The sequence below is a fragment of the Montipora capricornis genome, unplaced genomic scaffold (genome assembly GCF_036669925.1).
Source record: "Montipora capricornis isolate CH-2021 unplaced genomic scaffold, ASM3666992v2 scaffold_158, whole genome shotgun sequence".
Taxonomy (NCBI): domain Eukaryota; kingdom Metazoa; phylum Cnidaria; class Anthozoa; order Scleractinia; family Acroporidae; genus Montipora; species Montipora capricornis.
The window spans coordinates 18,834-37,312 of record NW_027179918.1 but is presented as its reverse complement, the minus strand read 5'-3'; the positions used below and the strand labels follow the sequence as shown (position 1 = coordinate 37,312).

At 44.2% G+C, this 18,479-nt stretch overlaps 37 non-coding genes and 3 pseudogenes across 37 annotated transcripts; all 40 read right to left on the bottom strand.

The window, feature by feature from the left end:
- Positions 1-226: 226 nt before the first annotated feature.
- LOC138034672 (5S ribosomal RNA) lies at positions 227-345 on the bottom strand. The gene has a single exon (XR_011129129.1). It is a non-coding gene; the product is annotated as a 5S ribosomal RNA (ribosomal RNA).
- A 326-nt stretch (positions 346-671) lies between these two features.
- On the bottom strand, positions 672-790 carry LOC138034699 (5S ribosomal RNA; annotated as a pseudogene).
- A 327-nt stretch (positions 791-1,117) lies between these two features.
- LOC138034697 (5S ribosomal RNA) lies at positions 1,118-1,236 on the bottom strand. The gene has a single exon (XR_011129152.1). It is a non-coding gene; the product is annotated as a 5S ribosomal RNA (ribosomal RNA).
- A 326-nt stretch (positions 1,237-1,562) lies between these two features.
- On the bottom strand, positions 1,563-1,681 carry LOC138034696 (5S ribosomal RNA). Its single transcript, XR_011129151.1, has one exon. It is a non-coding gene; the product is annotated as a 5S ribosomal RNA (ribosomal RNA).
- A 326-nt stretch (positions 1,682-2,007) lies between these two features.
- LOC138034695 (5S ribosomal RNA) lies at positions 2,008-2,126 on the bottom strand. The gene has a single exon (XR_011129150.1). It is a non-coding gene; the product is annotated as a 5S ribosomal RNA (ribosomal RNA).
- Positions 2,127-2,452: 326 nt separating this feature from the next.
- On the bottom strand, positions 2,453-2,571 carry LOC138034694 (5S ribosomal RNA). Its single transcript, XR_011129149.1, has one exon. It is a non-coding gene; the product is annotated as a 5S ribosomal RNA (ribosomal RNA).
- Positions 2,572-2,897: 326 nt separating this feature from the next.
- LOC138034693 (5S ribosomal RNA) lies at positions 2,898-3,016 on the bottom strand. Its single transcript, XR_011129148.1, has one exon. It is a non-coding gene; the product is annotated as a 5S ribosomal RNA (ribosomal RNA).
- Positions 3,017-3,342: 326 nt separating this feature from the next.
- On the bottom strand, positions 3,343-3,461 carry LOC138034692 (5S ribosomal RNA). Its single transcript, XR_011129147.1, has one exon. It is a non-coding gene; the product is annotated as a 5S ribosomal RNA (ribosomal RNA).
- Positions 3,462-3,788: 327 nt separating this feature from the next.
- Positions 3,789-3,907, bottom strand: LOC138034689 (5S ribosomal RNA). Its single transcript, XR_011129145.1, has one exon. It is a non-coding gene; the product is annotated as a 5S ribosomal RNA (ribosomal RNA).
- Positions 3,908-4,234: 327 nt separating this feature from the next.
- LOC138034704 (5S ribosomal RNA) lies at positions 4,235-4,353 on the bottom strand (annotated as a pseudogene).
- Positions 4,354-4,677: 324 nt separating this feature from the next.
- LOC138034700 (5S ribosomal RNA) lies at positions 4,678-4,797 on the bottom strand (annotated as a pseudogene).
- An 831-nt stretch (positions 4,798-5,628) lies between these two features.
- On the bottom strand, positions 5,629-5,747 carry LOC138034688 (5S ribosomal RNA). The gene has a single exon (XR_011129144.1). It is a non-coding gene; the product is annotated as a 5S ribosomal RNA (ribosomal RNA).
- A 326-nt stretch (positions 5,748-6,073) lies between these two features.
- LOC138034687 (5S ribosomal RNA) lies at positions 6,074-6,192 on the bottom strand. The gene has a single exon (XR_011129143.1). It is a non-coding gene; the product is annotated as a 5S ribosomal RNA (ribosomal RNA).
- Positions 6,193-6,518: 326 nt separating this feature from the next.
- On the bottom strand, positions 6,519-6,637 carry LOC138034686 (5S ribosomal RNA). Its single transcript, XR_011129142.1, has one exon. It is a non-coding gene; the product is annotated as a 5S ribosomal RNA (ribosomal RNA).
- A 326-nt stretch (positions 6,638-6,963) lies between these two features.
- Positions 6,964-7,082, bottom strand: LOC138034685 (5S ribosomal RNA). The gene has a single exon (XR_011129141.1). It is a non-coding gene; the product is annotated as a 5S ribosomal RNA (ribosomal RNA).
- A 326-nt stretch (positions 7,083-7,408) lies between these two features.
- Positions 7,409-7,527, bottom strand: LOC138034684 (5S ribosomal RNA). The gene has a single exon (XR_011129140.1). It is a non-coding gene; the product is annotated as a 5S ribosomal RNA (ribosomal RNA).
- A 326-nt stretch (positions 7,528-7,853) lies between these two features.
- LOC138034683 (5S ribosomal RNA) lies at positions 7,854-7,972 on the bottom strand. The gene has a single exon (XR_011129139.1). It is a non-coding gene; the product is annotated as a 5S ribosomal RNA (ribosomal RNA).
- Positions 7,973-8,298: 326 nt separating this feature from the next.
- On the bottom strand, positions 8,299-8,417 carry LOC138034682 (5S ribosomal RNA). The gene has a single exon (XR_011129138.1). It is a non-coding gene; the product is annotated as a 5S ribosomal RNA (ribosomal RNA).
- Positions 8,418-8,743: 326 nt separating this feature from the next.
- On the bottom strand, positions 8,744-8,862 carry LOC138034681 (5S ribosomal RNA). The gene has a single exon (XR_011129137.1). It is a non-coding gene; the product is annotated as a 5S ribosomal RNA (ribosomal RNA).
- A 326-nt stretch (positions 8,863-9,188) lies between these two features.
- On the bottom strand, positions 9,189-9,307 carry LOC138034680 (5S ribosomal RNA). The gene has a single exon (XR_011129136.1). It is a non-coding gene; the product is annotated as a 5S ribosomal RNA (ribosomal RNA).
- Positions 9,308-9,633: 326 nt separating this feature from the next.
- On the bottom strand, positions 9,634-9,752 carry LOC138034678 (5S ribosomal RNA). The gene has a single exon (XR_011129134.1). It is a non-coding gene; the product is annotated as a 5S ribosomal RNA (ribosomal RNA).
- A 326-nt stretch (positions 9,753-10,078) lies between these two features.
- LOC138034677 (5S ribosomal RNA) lies at positions 10,079-10,197 on the bottom strand. Its single transcript, XR_011129133.1, has one exon. It is a non-coding gene; the product is annotated as a 5S ribosomal RNA (ribosomal RNA).
- A 326-nt stretch (positions 10,198-10,523) lies between these two features.
- On the bottom strand, positions 10,524-10,642 carry LOC138034676 (5S ribosomal RNA). The gene has a single exon (XR_011129132.1). It is a non-coding gene; the product is annotated as a 5S ribosomal RNA (ribosomal RNA).
- A 326-nt stretch (positions 10,643-10,968) lies between these two features.
- On the bottom strand, positions 10,969-11,087 carry LOC138034675 (5S ribosomal RNA). The gene has a single exon (XR_011129131.1). It is a non-coding gene; the product is annotated as a 5S ribosomal RNA (ribosomal RNA).
- A 326-nt stretch (positions 11,088-11,413) lies between these two features.
- LOC138034673 (5S ribosomal RNA) lies at positions 11,414-11,532 on the bottom strand. Its single transcript, XR_011129130.1, has one exon. It is a non-coding gene; the product is annotated as a 5S ribosomal RNA (ribosomal RNA).
- A 326-nt stretch (positions 11,533-11,858) lies between these two features.
- On the bottom strand, positions 11,859-11,977 carry LOC138034757 (5S ribosomal RNA). The gene has a single exon (XR_011129200.1). It is a non-coding gene; the product is annotated as a 5S ribosomal RNA (ribosomal RNA).
- A 326-nt stretch (positions 11,978-12,303) lies between these two features.
- LOC138034756 (5S ribosomal RNA) lies at positions 12,304-12,422 on the bottom strand. The gene has a single exon (XR_011129199.1). It is a non-coding gene; the product is annotated as a 5S ribosomal RNA (ribosomal RNA).
- Positions 12,423-12,748: 326 nt separating this feature from the next.
- On the bottom strand, positions 12,749-12,867 carry LOC138034755 (5S ribosomal RNA). The gene has a single exon (XR_011129198.1). It is a non-coding gene; the product is annotated as a 5S ribosomal RNA (ribosomal RNA).
- Positions 12,868-13,193: 326 nt separating this feature from the next.
- LOC138034753 (5S ribosomal RNA) lies at positions 13,194-13,312 on the bottom strand. The gene has a single exon (XR_011129197.1). It is a non-coding gene; the product is annotated as a 5S ribosomal RNA (ribosomal RNA).
- Positions 13,313-13,638: 326 nt separating this feature from the next.
- LOC138034752 (5S ribosomal RNA) lies at positions 13,639-13,757 on the bottom strand. The gene has a single exon (XR_011129196.1). It is a non-coding gene; the product is annotated as a 5S ribosomal RNA (ribosomal RNA).
- Positions 13,758-14,083: 326 nt separating this feature from the next.
- LOC138034750 (5S ribosomal RNA) lies at positions 14,084-14,202 on the bottom strand. Its single transcript, XR_011129194.1, has one exon. It is a non-coding gene; the product is annotated as a 5S ribosomal RNA (ribosomal RNA).
- A 326-nt stretch (positions 14,203-14,528) lies between these two features.
- On the bottom strand, positions 14,529-14,647 carry LOC138034749 (5S ribosomal RNA). The gene has a single exon (XR_011129193.1). It is a non-coding gene; the product is annotated as a 5S ribosomal RNA (ribosomal RNA).
- Positions 14,648-14,973: 326 nt separating this feature from the next.
- Positions 14,974-15,092, bottom strand: LOC138034748 (5S ribosomal RNA). The gene has a single exon (XR_011129192.1). It is a non-coding gene; the product is annotated as a 5S ribosomal RNA (ribosomal RNA).
- Positions 15,093-15,418: 326 nt separating this feature from the next.
- On the bottom strand, positions 15,419-15,537 carry LOC138034747 (5S ribosomal RNA). Its single transcript, XR_011129191.1, has one exon. It is a non-coding gene; the product is annotated as a 5S ribosomal RNA (ribosomal RNA).
- Positions 15,538-15,863: 326 nt separating this feature from the next.
- LOC138034746 (5S ribosomal RNA) lies at positions 15,864-15,982 on the bottom strand. The gene has a single exon (XR_011129190.1). It is a non-coding gene; the product is annotated as a 5S ribosomal RNA (ribosomal RNA).
- Positions 15,983-16,308: 326 nt separating this feature from the next.
- On the bottom strand, positions 16,309-16,427 carry LOC138034745 (5S ribosomal RNA). The gene has a single exon (XR_011129189.1). It is a non-coding gene; the product is annotated as a 5S ribosomal RNA (ribosomal RNA).
- A 326-nt stretch (positions 16,428-16,753) lies between these two features.
- LOC138034744 (5S ribosomal RNA) lies at positions 16,754-16,872 on the bottom strand. The gene has a single exon (XR_011129188.1). It is a non-coding gene; the product is annotated as a 5S ribosomal RNA (ribosomal RNA).
- Positions 16,873-17,198: 326 nt separating this feature from the next.
- LOC138034743 (5S ribosomal RNA) lies at positions 17,199-17,317 on the bottom strand. The gene has a single exon (XR_011129187.1). It is a non-coding gene; the product is annotated as a 5S ribosomal RNA (ribosomal RNA).
- A 326-nt stretch (positions 17,318-17,643) lies between these two features.
- LOC138034742 (5S ribosomal RNA) lies at positions 17,644-17,762 on the bottom strand. The gene has a single exon (XR_011129186.1). It is a non-coding gene; the product is annotated as a 5S ribosomal RNA (ribosomal RNA).
- A 326-nt stretch (positions 17,763-18,088) lies between these two features.
- On the bottom strand, positions 18,089-18,207 carry LOC138034741 (5S ribosomal RNA). The gene has a single exon (XR_011129185.1). It is a non-coding gene; the product is annotated as a 5S ribosomal RNA (ribosomal RNA).
- Between the last annotated feature and the right edge of the window lie 272 nt (positions 18,208-18,479).

Genomic DNA, 18,479 nt, shown 5'->3' with positions numbered 1-18,479 from the left:
GCATTGGTAAAATGGAGAGAGTTAATTGTTCCCGTTCAAAAATTCCTTTCAACATCCGGGACTCGAGTAAACAAAGCTTTTCCTCGATTCGATTCCATGGAATGTCATTTGCTAAAGCTTGAATTGTGACGACAAGTTTTACAAGCGCGCGTGCTAATTAGCTCAATGCCCACAGAAAACCAAAGTAAAACAAGTCATATAACGACAAAATGTAGAGTCAAATAGAAGTCTACAACACGAGATATTCCCAAGCGGTCTCCCGTCGAAGTACTACTCTCGCCCTACAGGATTTGACTACGGGGATCGGACGAGACCCGGTGTTTTGCCTGTGGTATGGTCGTAGACGGAAGAAAGCCCGTTCTTGTTGTGTGTTTTGAGCGGGCAAGTTGAACTGAGCAAATAACTGTTTCCTCTGTGATGGTTCTTTAACCCTTCACCGGCAATGGCATTGGTAAAATGCAGAGAGTTAATGTTTCCCGTTCAAAAATTCCTTTCAACATCCGGGACTCGAGTAAACAAAGCTTTTCCTCGATTCGATTCCATGGAATTTCATTTGCTAAAGCTTGAATTGTGACGACAAGTTTTACAAGCGCGCGTGCTAATTAGCTCAATGCCCACAGAAAACCAAAGTAAAACAAGTCATATAACGACAAAATGTAGAGTCAAATAGAAGTCTACAACACGAGATATTCCCAAGCGGTCTCCCGTCGAAGTACTACTCTCGCCCTACAGGATTGGACTACGGGGATCGGACGAGACCCGGTTTTTTGCCTGTGGTATGGTCGTAGACGGAAGAAAGCCCGTTCTTGTTGTGTGTTTTGAGCGGGCAAGTTGAACTGAGCAAAAAACTGTTTCCTCTGTGATGGTTCTTTAACCCTTCACCGGCAATGGCATTGGTAAAATGCAGAGAGTTAATGTTTTCCCGTTCAAAAATTCCTTTCAACATCCGGGACTCGAGTAAACAAAGCTTTTCCTCGATTCGATTCCATGGAATGTCATTTGCTAAAGCTTGAATTGTGACGACAAGTTTTACAAGCGCGCGTGCTAATTAGCTCAATGCCCACAGAAAACCAAAGTAAAACAAGTCATATAACGACAAAATGTAGAGTCAAATAGAAGTCTACAACACGAGATATTCCCAAGCGGTCTCCCGTCGAAGTACTACTCTCGCCCTACAGGATTTGACTACGGGGATCGGACGAGACCCGGTTTTTTGCCTGTGGTATGGTCGTAGACGGAAGAAAGCCCGTTCTTGTTGTGTGTTTTGAGCGGGCAAGTTGAACTGAGCAAATAACTGTTTCCTCTGTGATGGTTCTTTAACCCTTCACCGGCAATGGCATTGGTAAAATGCAGAGAGTTAATGTTTCCCGTTCAAAAATTCCTTTCAACATCCGGGACTCGAGTAAACAAAGCTTTTCCTCGATTCGATTCCATGGAATGTCATTTGCTAAAGCTTGAATTGTGACGACAAGTTTTACAAGCGCGCGTGCTAATTAGCTCAATGCCCACAGAAAACCAAAGTAAAACAAGTCATATAACGACAAAATGTAGAGTCAAATAGAAGTCTACAACACGAGATATTCCCAAGCGGTCTCCCGTCGAAGTACTACTCTCGCCCTACAGGATTTGACTACGGGGATCGGACGAGACCCGGTTTTTTGCCTGTGGTATGGTCGTAGACGGAAGAAAGCCCGTTCTTGTTGTGTGTTTTGAGCGGGCAAGTTGAACTGAGCAAATAACTGTTTCCTCTGTGATGGTTCTTTAACCCTTCACCGGCAATGGCATTGGTAAAATGCAGAGAGTTAATGTTTCCCGTTCAAAAATTCCTTTCAACATCCGGGACTCGAGTAAACAAAGCTTTTCCTCGATTCGATTCCATGGAATGTCATTTGCTAAAGCTTGAATTGTGACGACAAGTTTTACAAGCGCGCGTGCTAATTAGCTCAATGCCCACAGAAAACCAAAGTAAAACAAGTCATATAACGACAAAATGTAGAGTCAAATAGAAGTCTACAACACGAGATATTCCCAAGCGGTCTCCCGTCGAAGTACTACTCTCGCCCTACAGGATTTGACTACGGGGATCGGACGAGACCCGGTTTTTTGCCTGTGGTATGGTCGTAGACGGAAGAAAGCCCGTTCTTGTTGTGTGTTTTGAGCGGGCAAGTTGAACTGAGCAAATAACTGTTTCCTCTGTGATGGTTCTTTAACCCTTCACCGGCAATGGCATTGGTAAAATGCAGAGAGTTAATGTTTCCCGTTCAAAAATTCCTTTCAACATCCGGGACTCGAGTAAACAAAGCTTTTCCTCGATTCGATTCCATGGAATGTCATTTGCTAAAGCTTGAATTGTGACGACAAGTTTTACAAGCGCGCGTGCTAATTAGCTCAATGCCCACAGAAAACCAAAGTAAAACAAGTCATATAACGACAAAATGTAGAGTCAAATAGAAGTCTACAACACGAGATATTCCCAAGCGGTCTCCCGTCGAAGTACTACTCTCGCCCTACAGGATTTGACTACGGGGATCGGACGAGACCCGGTTTTTTGCCTGTGGTATGGTCGTAGACGGAAGAAAGCCCGTTCTTGTTGTGTGTTTTGAGCGGGCAAGTTGAACTGAGCAAATAACTGTTTCCTCTGTGATGGTTCTTTAACCCTTCACCGGCAATGGCATTGGTAAAATGCAGAGAGTTAATGTTTCCCGTTCAAAAATTCCTTTCAACATCCGGGACTCGAGTAAACAAAGCTTTTCCTCGGATCGATTCCATGGAATGTCATTTGCTAAAGCTTGAATTGTGACGACAAGTTTTACAAGCGCGCGTGCTAATTAGCTCAATGCCCACAGAAAACCAAAGTAAAACAAGTCATATAACGACAAAATGTAGAGTCAAATAGAAGTCTACAACACGAGATATTCCCAAGCGGTCTCCCGTCGAAGTACTACTCTCGCCCTACAGGATTTGACTACGGGGATCGGACGAGACCCGGTTTTTTGCCTGTGGTATGGTCGTAGACGGAAGAAAGCCCGTTCTTGTTGTGTGTTTTGAGCGGGCAAGTTGAACTGAGCAAATAACTGTTTCCTCTGTGATGGTTCTTTAACCCTTCACCGGCAATGGCATTGGTAAAATGCAGAGAGTTAATGTTTCCCGTTCAAAAATTCCTTTCAACATCCGGGACTCGAGTAAACAAAGCTTTTCCTCGATTCGATTCCATGGAATGTCATTTGCTAAAGCTTGAATTGTGACGACAAGTTTTACAAGCGCGCGTGCTAATTAGCTCAATGCCCACAGAAAACCAAAGTAAAACAAGTCATATAACGACAAAATGTAGAGTCAAATAGAAGTCTACAACACGAGATATTCCCAAGCGGTCTCCCGTCGAAGTACTACTCTCGCCCTACAGGATTTGACTACGGGGATCGGACGAGACCCGGTTTTTTGCCTGTGGTATGGTCGTAGACGGAAGAAAGCCCGTTCTTGTTGTGTGTTTTGAGCGGGCAAGTTGAACTGAGCAAATAACTGTTTCCTCTGTGATGGTTCTTTAACCCTTCACCGGCAATGGCATTGGTAAAATGCAGAGAGTTAATGTTTTCCGTTCAAAAATTCCTTTCAAAATCTGGGACTCGAGTAAACAAAGCTTTTACTCGATTCGATGAAATGGAATGTCATTTGCTGAAGCTTGAATTGTGAAGAAAAGTTTTACAAGCGCGCGTGCTAATTAGGCTCAATGCCCACAGAAAACCAAAGTAAAACAAGTCATATAACGACAAAATGTAGAGTCAAATAGAAGTCTACAACACGAGATATTCCCAAGCGGTCTCCCGTCGAAGTACTACTCTCGCCCTACAGGATTTGACTACGGGGATCGGACGAGACCCGGTTTTTTGCCTGTGGTATGGTCGTAGACGGAAGAAAGCCCGTTCTTGTTGTGTGTTTTGAGCGGGCAAGTTGAACTGAGCAAATAAACTGTTTCCTCTGTGAGGGTTCTTTAACCCTTCACCGGCAATGGCATTGGTAAAATGCAGAGAGTTAATGTTTCCCGTTCAAAAATTCCTTTCAACATCCGGGACTCGAGTAAACAAAGCTTTTCCTCGATTCGATTCCATGGAATGTCATTTGCTAAAGCTTGAATTGGGACGACAAGTTTTACAAGCGCGCGTGCTAATTAGCTCAATGCCCACAGAAAACCAAAGTAAAACAAGTCATATAACGACAAAATGTAGAGTCAAATAGAAGTCTACAACACGAGATATTCCCAATCTGTCTCCCGTCGAAGTACTACTCTCGCCCTACAGTATTTGACTACGGGGATCGGACGAGACCCGGTTTTTTTCCTGTGGTATGGTCGTAGACGGAAGAAAGCCGTTCTTGTTGTGTGTTTTGAGCGGGCAAGTTGAACTGAGCAAAATAACTGTTACCTCTGTGATGGTTCTTTAACCCTTCACCGGCAATGGCATTGGTAAAATGCAGAGAGTTAATGTTTCCCGTTCAAAAATTCCTTTCAACATCCGGGACTCGAGTAAACAAAGCTTTTCCTCGATTCGATTCCATGGAATGTCATTTGCTAAGCTTGAATTGTGACGACAAGTTTTACAAGCGCGCGTGCTAATTAGCTCAATGCCCACAAAAAACCAAAGTAAAACAAGTCATAAACGACAAAATGTAGAGTCAAATAGAAGTCTACAACACGAGATATTCCCAAGCGGTCTCCCGTCGAAGTACTACTCTCGCCCTACAGGGATTTGACTACGGGGATCGGACGAGACCCGGTTTTTTGCCTGTGGTATGGTCGTAGACGGAAGGAAAGCCCGTTCTTGTTGGGTGTTTTGAGCGCGGGACAAGTTGAACTGAGCAAGTAACTGTTTACTCTGTGTGATGGAGCTGTAACCCTTCACCCGGCACATAGGGCCAGTGGTGAAGAGCAGAGAGTTAATGGTGTGTCGCTGGTTGAAGATAAAGTTAGCCTTAAACAGCCGCGGGTACTCGACCTCGGTAAACAAAGCTAGTGTTCTCACGATTCGCATTCCATGGAATGTCATTTGCTAAAGCTGTGAATGGGGACGACAAGTTGTTACAAGCAGCGCGTGCTAATTAGCTCACAATGCCCACAAGAAACCAAGGTAAAACAAGCGCAGTATAAACGACAACAATGCCTAGACGTCAAGATAGAAGTCTACAACACGCAGATATTCCCAAGCGGTCTCCCGTCGAAGGACTACTCTCGCCGCTACAGGATTTGACTAGCGGGGATCGGATACGCGGACCCGGTTTGTTGCCGGTGGTATGGTCGTAGACAGGAAGAAAGCCCGTTCTTGTTGTGTGTTTTGCGCGGGCACGGTTGAACTGAGCAAATAACGGTTTCCTCTGTGATGGTTCTTTAAACATTCAACGGCAATGGCATCTGGGTCAAACACTGCAGAGAGTTAATGTTTCCCGTTCAAGGACTCCTTTCACCATCCGGGACTCGAGTAAACAAAGCTTTTCCTCGATTCGATTCCATGGAATGTCATTTGCTAAAGCTTGAATTGTGACGACAAGTTTTACAAGCGCGCGTGCTAATTAGCTCAATGCCCACAGAAAACCAAAGTAAAACAAGTCATATAACGACAAAATGTAGAGTCAAATAGAAGTCTACAACACGAGATATTCCCAAGCGGTCTCCCGTCGAAGTACTACTCTCGCCCTACAGGATTTGACTACGGGGATCGGACGAGACCCGGTTTTTTGCCTGTGGTATGGTCGTAGACGGAAGAAAGCCCGTTCTTGTTGTGTGTTTTGAGCGGGCAAGTTGAACTGAGCAAATAACTGTTTCCTCTGTGATGGTTCTTTAACCCTTCACCGGCAATGGCATTGGTAAAATGCAGAGAGTTAATGTTTCCCGTTCAAAAATTCCTTTCAACATCCGGGACTCGAGTAAACAAAGCTTTTCCTCGATTCGATTCCATGGAATGTCATTTGCTAAAGCTTGAATTGTGACGACAAGTTTTACAAGCGCGCGTGCTAATTAGCTCAATGCCCACAGAAAACCAAAGTAAAACAAGTCATATAACGACAAAATGTAGAGTCAAATAGAAGTCTACAACACGAGATATTCCCAAGCGGTCTCCCGTCGAAGTACTACTCTCGCCCTACAGGATTTGACTACGGGGATCGGACGAGACCCGGTTTTTTGCCTGTGGTATGGTCGTAGACGGAAGAAAGCCCGTTCTTGTTGTGTGTTTTGAGCGGGCAAGTTGAACTGAGCAAATAACTGTTTCCTCTGTGATGGTTCTTTAACCCTTCACCGGCAATGGCATTGGTAAAATGCAGAGAGTTAATGTTTCCCGTTCAAAAATTCCTTTCAACATCCGGGACTCGAGTAAACAAAGCTTTTCCTCGATTCGATTCCATGGAATGTCATTTGCTAAAGCTTGAATTGTGACGACAAGTTTTACAAGCGCGCGTGCTAATTAGCTCAATGCCCACAGAAAACCAAAGTAAAACAAGTCATATAACGACAAAATGTAGAGTCAAATAGAAGTCTACAACACGAGATATTCCCAAGCGGTCTCCCGTCGAAGTACTACTCTCGCCCTACAGGATTTGACTACGGGGATCGGACGAGACCCGGTTTTTTGCCTGTGGTATGGTCGTAGACGGAAGAAAGCCCGTTCTTGTTGTGTGTTTTGAGCGGGCAAGTTGAACTGAGCAAATAACTGTTTCCTCTGTGATGGTTCTTTAACCCTTCACCGGCAATGGCATTGGTAAAATGCAGAGAGTTAATGTTTCCCGTTCAAAAATTCCTTTCAACATCCGGGACTCGAGTAAACAAAGCTTTTCCTCGATTCGATTCCATGGAATGTCATTTGCTAAAGCTTGAATTGTGACGACAAGTTTTACAAGCGCGCGTGCTAATTAGCTCAATGCCCACAGAAAACCAAAGTAAAACAAGTCATATAACGACAAAATGTAGAGTCAAATAGAAGTCTACAACACGAGATATTCCCAAGCGGTCTCCCGTCGAAGTACTACTCTCGCCCTACAGGATTTGACTACGGGGATCGGACGAGACCCGGTTTTTTGCCTGTGGTATGGTCGTAGACGGAAGAAAGCCCGTTCTTGTTGTGTGTTTTGAGCGGGCAAGTTGAACTGAGCAAATAACTGTTTCCTCTGTGATGGTTCTTTAACCCTTCACCGGCAATGGCATTGGTAAAATGCAGAGAGTTAATGTTTCCCGTTCAAAAATTCCTTTCAACATCCGGGACTCGAGTAAACAAAGCTTTTCCTCGATTCGATTCCATGGAATGTCATTTGCTAAAGCTTGAATTGTGACGACAAGTTTTACAAGCGCGCGTGCTAATTAGCTCAATGCCCACAGAAAACCAAAGTAAAACAAGTCATATAACGACAAAATGTAGAGTCAAATAGAAGTCTACAACACGAGATATTCCCAAGCGGTCTCCCGTCGAAGTACTACTCTCGCCCTACAGGATTTGACTACGGGGATCGGACGAGACCCGGTTTTTTGCCTGTGGTATGGTCGTAGACGGAAGAAAGCCCGTTCTTGTTGTGTGTTTTGAGCGGGCAAGTTGAACTGAGCAAATAACTGTTTCCTCTGTGATGGTTCTTTAACCCTTCACCGGCAATGGCATTGGTAAAATGCAGAGAGTTAATGTTTCCCGTTCAAAAATTCCTTTCAACATCCGGGACTCGAGTAAACAAAGCTTTTCCTCGATTCGATTCCATGGAATGTCATTTGCTAAAGCTTGAATTGTGACGACAAGTTTTACAAGCGCGCGTGCTAATTAGCTCAATGCCCACAGAAAACCAAAGTAAAACAAGTCATATAACGACAAAATGTAGAGTCAAATAGAAGTCTACAACACGAGATATTCCCAAGCGGTCTCCCGTCGAAGTACTACTCTCGCCCTACAGGATTTGACTACGGGGATCGGACGAGACCCGGTTTTTTGCCTGTGGTATGGTCGTAGACGGAAGAAAGCCCGTTCTTGTTGTGTGTTTTGAGCGGGCAAGTTGAACTGAGCAAATAACTGTTTCCTCTGTGATGGTTCTTTAACCCTTCACCGGCAATGGCATTGGTAAAATGCAGAGAGTTAATGTTTCCCGTTCAAAAATTCCTTTCAACATCCGGGACTCGAGTAAACAAAGCTTTTCCTCGATTCGATTCCATGGAATGTCATTTGCTAAAGCTTGAATTGTGACGACAAGTTTTACAAGCGCGCGTGCTAATTAGCTCAATGCCCACAGAAAACCAAAGTAAAACAAGTCATATAACGACAAAATGTAGAGTCAAATAGAAGTCTACAACACGAGATATTCCCAAGCGGTCTCCCGTCGAAGTACTACTCTCGCCCTACAGGATTTGACTACGGGGATCGGACGAGACCCGGTTTTTTGCCTGTGGTATGGTCGTAGACGGAAGAAAGCCCGTTCTTGTTGTGTGTTTTGAGCGGGCAAGTTGAACTGAGCAAATAACTGTTTCCTCTGTGATGGTTCTTTAACCCTTCACCGGCAATGGCATTGGTAAAATGCAGAGAGTTAATGTTTCCCGTTCAAAAATTCCTTTCAACATCCGGGACTCGAGTAAACAAAGCTTTTCCTCGATTCGATTCCATGGAATGTCATTTGCTAAAGCTTGAATTGTGACGACAAGTTTTACAAGCGCGCGTGCTAATTAGCTCAATGCCCACAGAAAACCAAAGTAAAACAAGTCATATAACGACAAAATGTAGAGTCAAATAGAAGTCTACAACACGAGATATTCCCAAGCGGTCTCCCGTCGAAGTACTACTCTCGCCCTACAGGATTTGACTACGGGGATCGGACGAGACCCGGTTTTTTGCCTGTGGTATGGTCGTAGACGGAAGAAAGCCCGTTCTTGTTGTGTGTTTTGAGCGGGCAAGTTGAACTGAGCAAATAACTGTTTCCTCTGTGATGGTTCTTTAACCCTTCACCGGCAATGGCATTGGTAAAATGCAGAGAGTTAATGTTTCCCGTTCAAAAATTCCTTTCAACATCCGGGACTCGAGTAAACAAAGCTTTTCCTCGATTCGATTCCATGGAATGTCATTTGCTAAAGCTTGAATTGTGACGACAAGTTTTACAAGCGCGCGTGCTAATTAGCTCAATGCCCACAGAAAACCAAAGTAAAACAAGTCATATAACGACAAAATGTAGAGTCAAATAGAAGTCTACAACACGAGATATTCCCAAGCGGTCTCCCGTCGAAGTACTACTCTCGCCCTACAGGATTTGACTACGGGGATCGGACGAGACCCGGTTTTTTGCCTGTGGTATGGTCGTAGACGGAAGAAAGCCCGTTCTTGTTGTGTGTTTTGAGCGGGCAAGTTGAACTGAGCAAATAACTGTTTCCTCTGTGATGGTTCTTTAACCCTTCACCGGCAATGGCATTGGTAAAATGCAGAGAGTTAATGTTTCCCGTTCAAAAATTCCTTTCAACATCCGGGACTCGAGTAAACAAAGCTTTTCCTCGATTCGATTCCATGGAATGTCATTTGCTAAAGCTTGAATTGTGACGACAAGTTTTACAAGCGCGCGTGCTAATTAGCTCAATGCCCACAGAAAACCAAAGTAAAACAAGTCATATAACGACAAAATGTAGAGTCAAATAGAAGTCTACAACACGAGATATTCCCAAGCGGTCTCCCGTCGAAGTACTACTCTCGCCCTACAGGATTTGACTACGGGGATCGGACGAGACCCGGTTTTTTGCCTGTGGTATGGTCGTAGACGGAAGAAAGCCCGTTCTTGTTGTGTGTTTTGAGCGGGCAAGTTGAACTGAGCAAATAACTGTTTCCTCTGTGATGGTTCTTTAACCCTTCACCGGCAATGGCATTGGTAAAATGCAGAGAGTTAATGTTTCCCGTTCAAAAATTCCTTTCAACATCCGGGACTCGAGTAAACAAAGCTTTTCCTCGATTCGATTCCATGGAATGTCATTTGCTAAAGCTTGAATTGTGACGACAAGTTTTACAAGCGCGCGTGCTAATTAGCTCAATGCCCACAGAAAACCAAAGTAAAACAAGTCATATAACGACAAAATGTAGAGTCAAATAGAAGTCTACAACACGAGATATTCCCAAGCGGTCTCCCGTCGAAGTACTACTCTCGCCCTACAGGATTTGACTACGGGGATCGGACGAGACCCGGTTTTTTGCCTGTGGTATGGTCGTAGACGGAAGAAAGCCCGTTCTTGTTGTGTGTTTTGAGCGGGCAAGTTGAACTGAGCAAATAACTGTTTCCTCTGTGATGGTTCTTTAACCCTTCACCGGCAATGGCATTGGTAAAATGCAGAGAGTTAATGTTTCCCGTTCAAAAATTCCTTTCAACATCCGGGACTCGAGTAAACAAAGCTTTTCCTCGATTCGATTCCATGGAATGTCATTTGCTAAAGCTTGAATTGTGACGACAAGTTTTACAAGCGCGCGTGCTAATTAGCTCAATGCCCACAGAAAACCAAAGTAAAACAAGTCATATAACGACAAAATGTAGAGTCAAATAGAAGTCTACAACACGAGATATTCCCAAGCGGTCTCCCGTCGAAGTACTACTCTCGCCCTACAGGATTTGACTACGGGGATCGGACGAGACCCGGTTTTTTGCCTGTGGTATGGTCGTAGACGGAAGAAAGCCCGTTCTTGTTGTGTGTTTTGAGCGGGCAAGTTGAACTGAGCAAATAACTGTTTCCTCTGTGATGGTTCTTTAACCCTTCACCGGCAATGGCATTGGTAAAATGCAGAGAGTTAATGTTTCCCGTTCAAAAATTCCTTTCAACATCCGGGACTCGAGTAAACAAAGCTTTTCCTCGATTCGATTCCATGGAATGTCATTTGCTAAAGCTTGAATTGTGACGACAAGTTTTACAAGCGCGCGTGCTAATTAGCTCAATGCCCACAGAAAACCAAAGTAAAACAAGTCATATAACGACAAAATGTAGAGTCAAATAGAAGTCTACAACACGAGATATTCCCAAGCGGTCTCCCGTCGAAGTACTACTCTCGCCCTACAGGATTTGACTACGGGGATCGGACGAGACCCGGTTTTTTGCCTGTGGTATGGTCGTAGACGGAAGAAAGCCCGTTCTTGTTGTGTGTTTTGAGCGGGCAAGTTGAACTGAGCAAATAACTGTTTCCTCTGTGATGGTTCTTTAACCCTTCACCGGCAATGGCATTGGTAAAATGCAGAGAGTTAATGTTTCCCGTTCAAAAATTCCTTTCAACATCCGGGACTCGAGTAAACAAAGCTTTTCCTCGATTCGATTCCATGGAATGTCATTTGCTAAAGCTTGAATTGTGACGACAAGTTTTACAAGCGCGCGTGCTAATTAGCTCAATGCCCACAGAAAACCAAAGTAAAACAAGTCATATAACGACAAAATGTAGAGTCAAATAGAAGTCTACAACACGAGATATTCCCAAGCGGTCTCCCGTCGAAGTACTACTCTCGCCCTACAGGATTTGACTACGGGGATCGGACGAGACCCGGTTTTTTGCCTGTGGTATGGTCGTAGACGGAAGAAAGCCCGTTCTTGTTGTGTGTTTTGAGCGGGCAAGTTGAACTGAGCAAATAACTGTTTCCTCTGTGATGGTTCTTTAACCCTTCACCGGCAATGGCATTGGTAAAATGCAGAGAGTTAATGTTTCCCGTTCAAAAATTCCTTTCAACATCCGGGACTCGAGTAAACAAAGCTTTTCCTCGATTCGATTCCATGGAATGTCATTTGCTAAAGCTTGAATTGTGACGACAAGTTTTACAAGCGCGCGTGCTAATTAGCTCAATGCCCACAGAAAACCAAAGTAAAACAAGTCATATAACGACAAAATGTAGAGTCAAATAGAAGTCTACAACACGAGATATTCCCAAGCGGTCTCCCGTCGAAGTACTACTCTCGCCCTACAGGATTTGACTACGGGGATCGGACGAGACCCGGTTTTTTGCCTGTGGTATGGTCGTAGACGGAAGAAAGCCCGTTCTTGTTGTGTGTTTTGAGCGGGCAAGTTGAACTGAGCAAATAACTGTTTCCTCTGTGATGGTTCTTTAACCCTTCACCGGCAATGGCATTGGTAAAATGCAGAGAGTTAATGTTTCCCGTTCAAAAATTCCTTTCAACATCCGGGACTCGAGTAAACAAAGCTTTTCCTCGATTCGATTCCATGGAATGTCATTTGCTAAAGCTTGAATTGTGACGACAAGTTTTACAAGCGCGCGTGCTAATTAGCTCAATGCCCACAGAAAACCAAAGTAAAACAAGTCATATAACGACAAAATGTAGAGTCAAATAGAAGTCTACAACACGAGATATTCCCAAGCGGTCTCCCGTCGAAGTACTACTCTCGCCCTACAGGATTTGACTACGGGGATCGGACGAGACCCGGTTTTTTGCCTGTGGTATGGTCGTAGACGGAAGAAAGCCCGTTCTTGTTGTGTGTTTTGAGCGGGCAAGTTGAACTGAGCAAATAACTGTTTCCTCTGTGATGGTTCTTTAACCCTTCACCGGCAATGGCATTGGTAAAATGCAGAGAGTTAATGTTTCCCGTTCAAAAATTCCTTTCAACATCCGGGACTCGAGTAAACAAAGCTTTTCCTCGATTCGATTCCATGGAATGTCATTTGCTAAAGCTTGAATTGTGACGACAAGTTTTACAAGCGCGCGTGCTAATTAGCTCAATGCCCACAGAAAACCAAAGTAAAACAAGTCATATAACGACAAAATGTAGAGTCAAATAGAAGTCTACAACACGAGATATTCCCAAGCGGTCTCCCGTCGAAGTACTACTCTCGCCCTACAGGATTTGACTACGGGGATCGGACGAGACCCGGTTTTTTGCCTGTGGTATGGTCGTAGACGGAAGAAAGCCCGTTCTTGTTGTGTGTTTTGAGCGGGCAAGTTGAACTGAGCAAATAACTGTTTCCTCTGTGATGGTTCTTTAACCCTTCACCGGCAATGGCATTGGTAAAATGCAGAGAGTTAATGTTTCCCGTTCAAAAATTCCTTTCAACATCCGGGACTCGAGTAAACAAAGCTTTTCCTCGATTCGATTCCATGGAATGTCATTTGCTAAAGCTTGAATTGTGACGACAAGTTTTACAAGCGCGCGTGCTAATTAGCTCAATGCCCACAGAAAACCAAAGTAAAACAAGTCATATAACGACAAAATGTAGAGTCAAATAGAAGTCTACAACACGAGATATTCCCAAGCGGTCTCCCGTCGAAGTACTACTCTCGCCCTACAGGATTTGACTACGGGGATCGGACGAGACCCGGTTTTTTGCCTGTGGTATGGTCGTAGACGGAAGAAAGCCCGTTCTTGTTGTGTGTTTTGAGCGGGCAAGTTGAACTGAGCAAATAACTGTTTCCTCTGTGATGGTTCTTTAACCCTTCACCGGCAATGGCATTGGTAAAATGCAGAGAGTTAATGTTTCCCGTTCAAAAATTCCTTTCAACATCCGGGACTCGAGTAAACAAAGCTTTTCCTCGATTCGATTCCATGGAATGTCATTTGCTAAAGCTTGAATTGTGACGACAAGTTTTACAAGCGCGCGTGCTAATTAGCTCAATGCCCACAGAAAACCAAAGTAAAACAAGTCATATAACGACAAAATGTAGAGTCAAATAGAAGTCTACAACACGAGATATTCCCAAGCGGTCTCCCGTCGAAGTACTACTCTCGCCCTACAGGATTTGACTACGGGGATCGGACGAGACCCGGTTTTTTGCCTGTGGTATGGTCGTAGACGGAAGAAAGCCCGTTCTTGTTGTGTGTTTTGAGCGGGCAAGTTGAACTGAGCAAATAACTGTTTCCTCTGTGATGGTTCTTTAACCCTTCACCGGCAATGGCATTGGTAAAATGCAGAGAGTTAATGTTTCCCGTTCAAAAATTCCTTTCAACATCCGGGACTCGAGTAAACAAAGCTTTTCCTCGATTCGATTCCATGGAATGTCATTTGCTAAAGCTTGAATTGTGACGACAAGTTTTACAAGCGCGCGTGCTAATTAGCTCAATGCCCACAGAAAACCAAAGTAAAACAAGTCATATAACGACAAAATGTAGAGTCAAATAGAAGTCTACAACACGAGATATTCCCAAGCGGTCTCCCGTCGAAGTACTACTCTCGCCCTACAGGATTTGACTACGGGGATCGGACGAGACCCGGTTTTTTGCCTGTGGTATGGTCGTAGACGGAAGAAAGCCCGTTCTTGTTGTGTGTTTTGAGCGGGCAAGTTGAACTGAGCAAATAACTGTTTCCTCTGTGATGGTTCTTTAACCCTTCACCGGCAATGGCATTGGTAAAATGCAGAGAGTTAATGTTTCCCGTTCAAAAATTCCTTTCAACATCCGGGACTCGAGTAAACAAAGCTTTTCCTCGATTCGATTCCATGGAATGTCATTTGCTAAAGCTTGAATTGTGACGACAAGTTTTACAAGCGCGCGTGCTAATTAGCTCAATGCCCACAGAAAACCAAAGTAAAACAAGTCATATAACGACAAAATGTAGAGTCAAATAGAAGTCTACAACACGAGATATTCCCAAGCGGTCTCCCGTCGAAGTACTACTCTCGCCCTACAGGATTTGACTACGGGGATCGGACGAGACCCGGTTTTTTGCCTGTGGTATGGTCGTAGACGGAAGAAAGCCCGTTCTTGTTGTGTGTTTTGAGCGGGCAAGTTGAACTGAGCAAATAACTGTTTCCTCTGTGATGGTTCTTTAACCCTTCACCGGCAATGGCATTGGTAAAATGCAGAGAGTTAATGTTTCCCGTTCAAAAATTCCTTTCAACATCCGGGACTCGAGTAAACAAAGCTTTTCCTCGATTCGATTCCATGGAATGTCATTTGCTAAAGCTTGAATTGTGACGACAAGTTTTACAAGCGCGCGTGCTAATTAGCTCAATGCCCACAGAAAACCAAAGTAAAACAAGTCATATAACGACAAAATGTAGAGTCAAATAGAAGTCTACAACACGAGATATTCCCAAGCGGTCTCCCGTCGAAGTACTACTCTCGCCCTACAGGATTTGACTACGGGGATCGGACGAGACCCGGTTTTTTGCCTGTGGTATGGTCGTAGACGGAAGAAAGCCCGTTCTTGTTGTGTGTTTTGAGCGGGCAAGTTGAACTGAGCAAATAACTGTTTCCTCTGTGATGGTTCTTTAACCCTTCACCGGCAATGGCATTGGTAAAATGCAGAGAGTTAATGTTTCCCGTTCAAAAATTCCTTTCAACATCCGGGACTCGAGTAAACAAAGCTTTTCCTCGATTCGATTCCATGGAATGTCATTTGCTAAAGCTTGAATTGTGACGACAAGTTTTACAAGCGCGCGTGCTAATTAGCTCAATGCCCACAGAAAACCAAAGTAAAACAAGTCATATAACGACAAAATGTAGAGTCAAATAGAAGTCTACAACACGAGATATTCCCAAGCGGTCTCCCGTCGAAGTACTACTCTCGCCCTACAGGATTTGACTACGGGGATCGGACGAGACCCGGTTTTTTGCCTGTGGTATGGTCGTAGACGGAAGAAAGCCCGTTCTTGTTGTGTGTTTTGAGCGGGCAAGTTGAACTGAGCAAATAACTGTTTCCTCTGTGATGGTTCTTTAACCCTTCACCGGCAATGGCATTGGTAAAATGCAGAGAGTTAATGTTTCCCGTTCAAAAATTCCTTTCAACATCCGGGACTCGAGTAAACAAAGCTTTTCCTCGATTCGATTCCATGGAATGTCATTTGCTAAAGCTTGAATTGTGACGACAAGTTTTACAAGCGCGCGTGCTAATTAGCTCAATGCCCACAGAAAACCAAAGTAAAACAAGTCATATAACGACAAAATGTAGAGTCAAATAGAAGTCTACAACACGAGATATTCCCAAGCGGTCTCCCGTCGAAGTACTACTCTCGCCCTACAGGATTTGACTACGGGGATCGGACGAGACCCGGTTTTTTGCCTGTGGTATGGTCGTAGACGGAAGAAAGCCCGTTCTTGTTGTGTGTTTTGAGCGGGCAAGTTGAACTGAGCAAATAACTGTTTCCTCTGTGATGGTTCTTTAACCCTTCACCGGCAATGGCATTGGTAAAATGCAGAGAGTTAATGTTTCCCGTTCAAAAATTCCTTTCAACATCCGGGACTCGAGTAAACAAAGCTTTTCCTCGATTCGATTCCATGGAATGTCATTTGCTAAAGCTTGAATTGTGACGACAAGTTTTACAAGCGCGCGTGCTAATTAGCTCAATGCCCACAGAAAACCAAAGTAAAACAAGTCATATAACGACAAAATGTAGAGTCAAATAGAAGTCTACAACACGAGATATTCCCAAGCGGTCTCCCGTCGAAGTACTACTCTCGCCCTACAGGATTTGACTACGGGGATCGGACGAGACCCGGTTTTTTGCCTGTGGTATGGTCGTAGACGGAAGAAAGCCCGTTCTTGTTGTGTGTTTTGAGCGGGCAAGTTGAACTGAGCAAATAACTGTTTCCTCTGTGATGGTTCTTTAACCCTTCACCGGCAATGGCATTGGTAAAATGCAGAGAGTTAATGTTTCCCGTTCAAAAATTCCTTTCAACATCCGGGACTCGAGTAAACAAAGCTTTTCCTCGATTCGATTCCATGGAATGTCATTTGCTAAAGCTTGAATTGTGACGACAAGTTTTACAAGCGCGCGTGCTAATTAGCTCAATGCCCACAGAAAACCAAAGTAAAACAAGTCATATAACGACAAAATGTAGAGTCAAATAGAAGTCTACAACACGAGATATTCCCAAGCGGTCTCCCGTCGAAGTACTACTCTCGCCCTACAGGATTTGACTACGGGGATCGGACGAGACCCGGTTTTTTGCCTGTGGTATGGTCGTAGACGGAAGAAAGCCCGTTCTTGTTGTGTGTTTTGAGCGGGCAAGTTGAACTGAGCAAATAACTGTTTCCTCTGTGATGGTTCTTTAACCCTTCACCGGCAATGGCATTGGTAAAATGCAGAGAGTTAATGTTTCCCGTTCAAAAATTCCTTTCAACATCCGGGACTCGAGTAAACAAAGCTTTTCCTCGATTCGATTCCATGGAATGTCATTTGCTAAAGCTTGAATTGTGACGACAAGTTTTACAAGCGCGCGTGCTAATTAGCTCAATGCCCACAGAAAACCAAAGTAAAACAAGTCATATAACGACAAAATGTAGAGTCAAATAGAAGTCTACAACACGAGATATTCCCAAGCGGTCTCCCGTCGAAGTACTACTCTCGCCCTACAGGATTTGACTACGGGGATCGGACGAGACCCGGTTTTTTGCCTGTGGTATGGTCGTAGACGGAAGAAAGCCCGTTCTTGTTGTGTGTTTTGAGCGGGCAAGTTGAACTGAGCAAATAACTGTTTCCTCTGTGATGGTTCTTTAACCCTTCACCGGCAATGGCATTGGTAAAATGCAGAGAGTTAATGTTTCCCGTTCAAAAATTCCTTTCAACATCCGGGACTCGAGTAAACAAAGCTTTTCCTCGATTCGATTCCATGGAATGTCATTTGCTAAAGCTTGAATTGTGACGACAAGTTTTACAAGCGCGCGTGCTAATTAGCTCAATGCCCACAGAAAACCAAAGTAAAACAAGTCATATAACGACAAAATGTAGAGTCAAATAGAAGTCTACAACACGAGATATTCCCAAGCGGTCTCCCGTCGAAGTACTACTCTCGCCCTACAGGATTTGACTACGGGGATCGGACGAGACCCGGTTTTTTGCCTGTGGTATGGTCGTAGACGGAAGAAAGCCCGTTCTTGTTGTGTGTTTTGAGCGGGCAAGTTGAACTGAGCAAATAACTGTTTCCTCTGTGATGGTTCTTTAACCCTTCACCGGCAATGGCATTGGTAAAATGCAGAGAGTTAATGTTTCCCGTTCAAAAATTCCTTTCAACATCCGGGACTCGAGTAAACAAAGCTTTTCCTCGATTCGATTCCATGGAATGTCATTTGCTAAAGCTTGAATTGTGACGACAAGTTTTACAAGCGCGCGTGCTAATTAGCTCAATGCCCACAGAAAACCAAAGTAAAACAAGTCATATAACGACAAAATGTAGAGTCAAATAGAAGTCTACAACACGAGATATTCCCAAGCGGTCTCCCGTCGAAGTACTACTCTCGCCCTACAGGATTTGACTACGGGGATCGGACGAGACCCGGTTTTTTGCCTGTGGTATGGTCGTAGACGGAAGAAAGCCCGTTCTTGTTGTGTGTTTTGAGCGGGCAAGTTGAACTGAGCAAATAACTGTTTCCTCTGTGATGGTTCTTTAACCCTTCACCGGCAATGGCATTGGTAAAATGCAGAGAGTTAATGTTTCCCGTTCAAAAATTCCTTTCAACATCCGGGACTCGAGTAAACAAAGCTTTTCCTCGATTCGATTCCATGGAATGTCATTTGCTAAAGCTTGAATTGTGACGACAAGTTTTACAAGCGCGCGTGCTAATTAGCTCAATGCCCA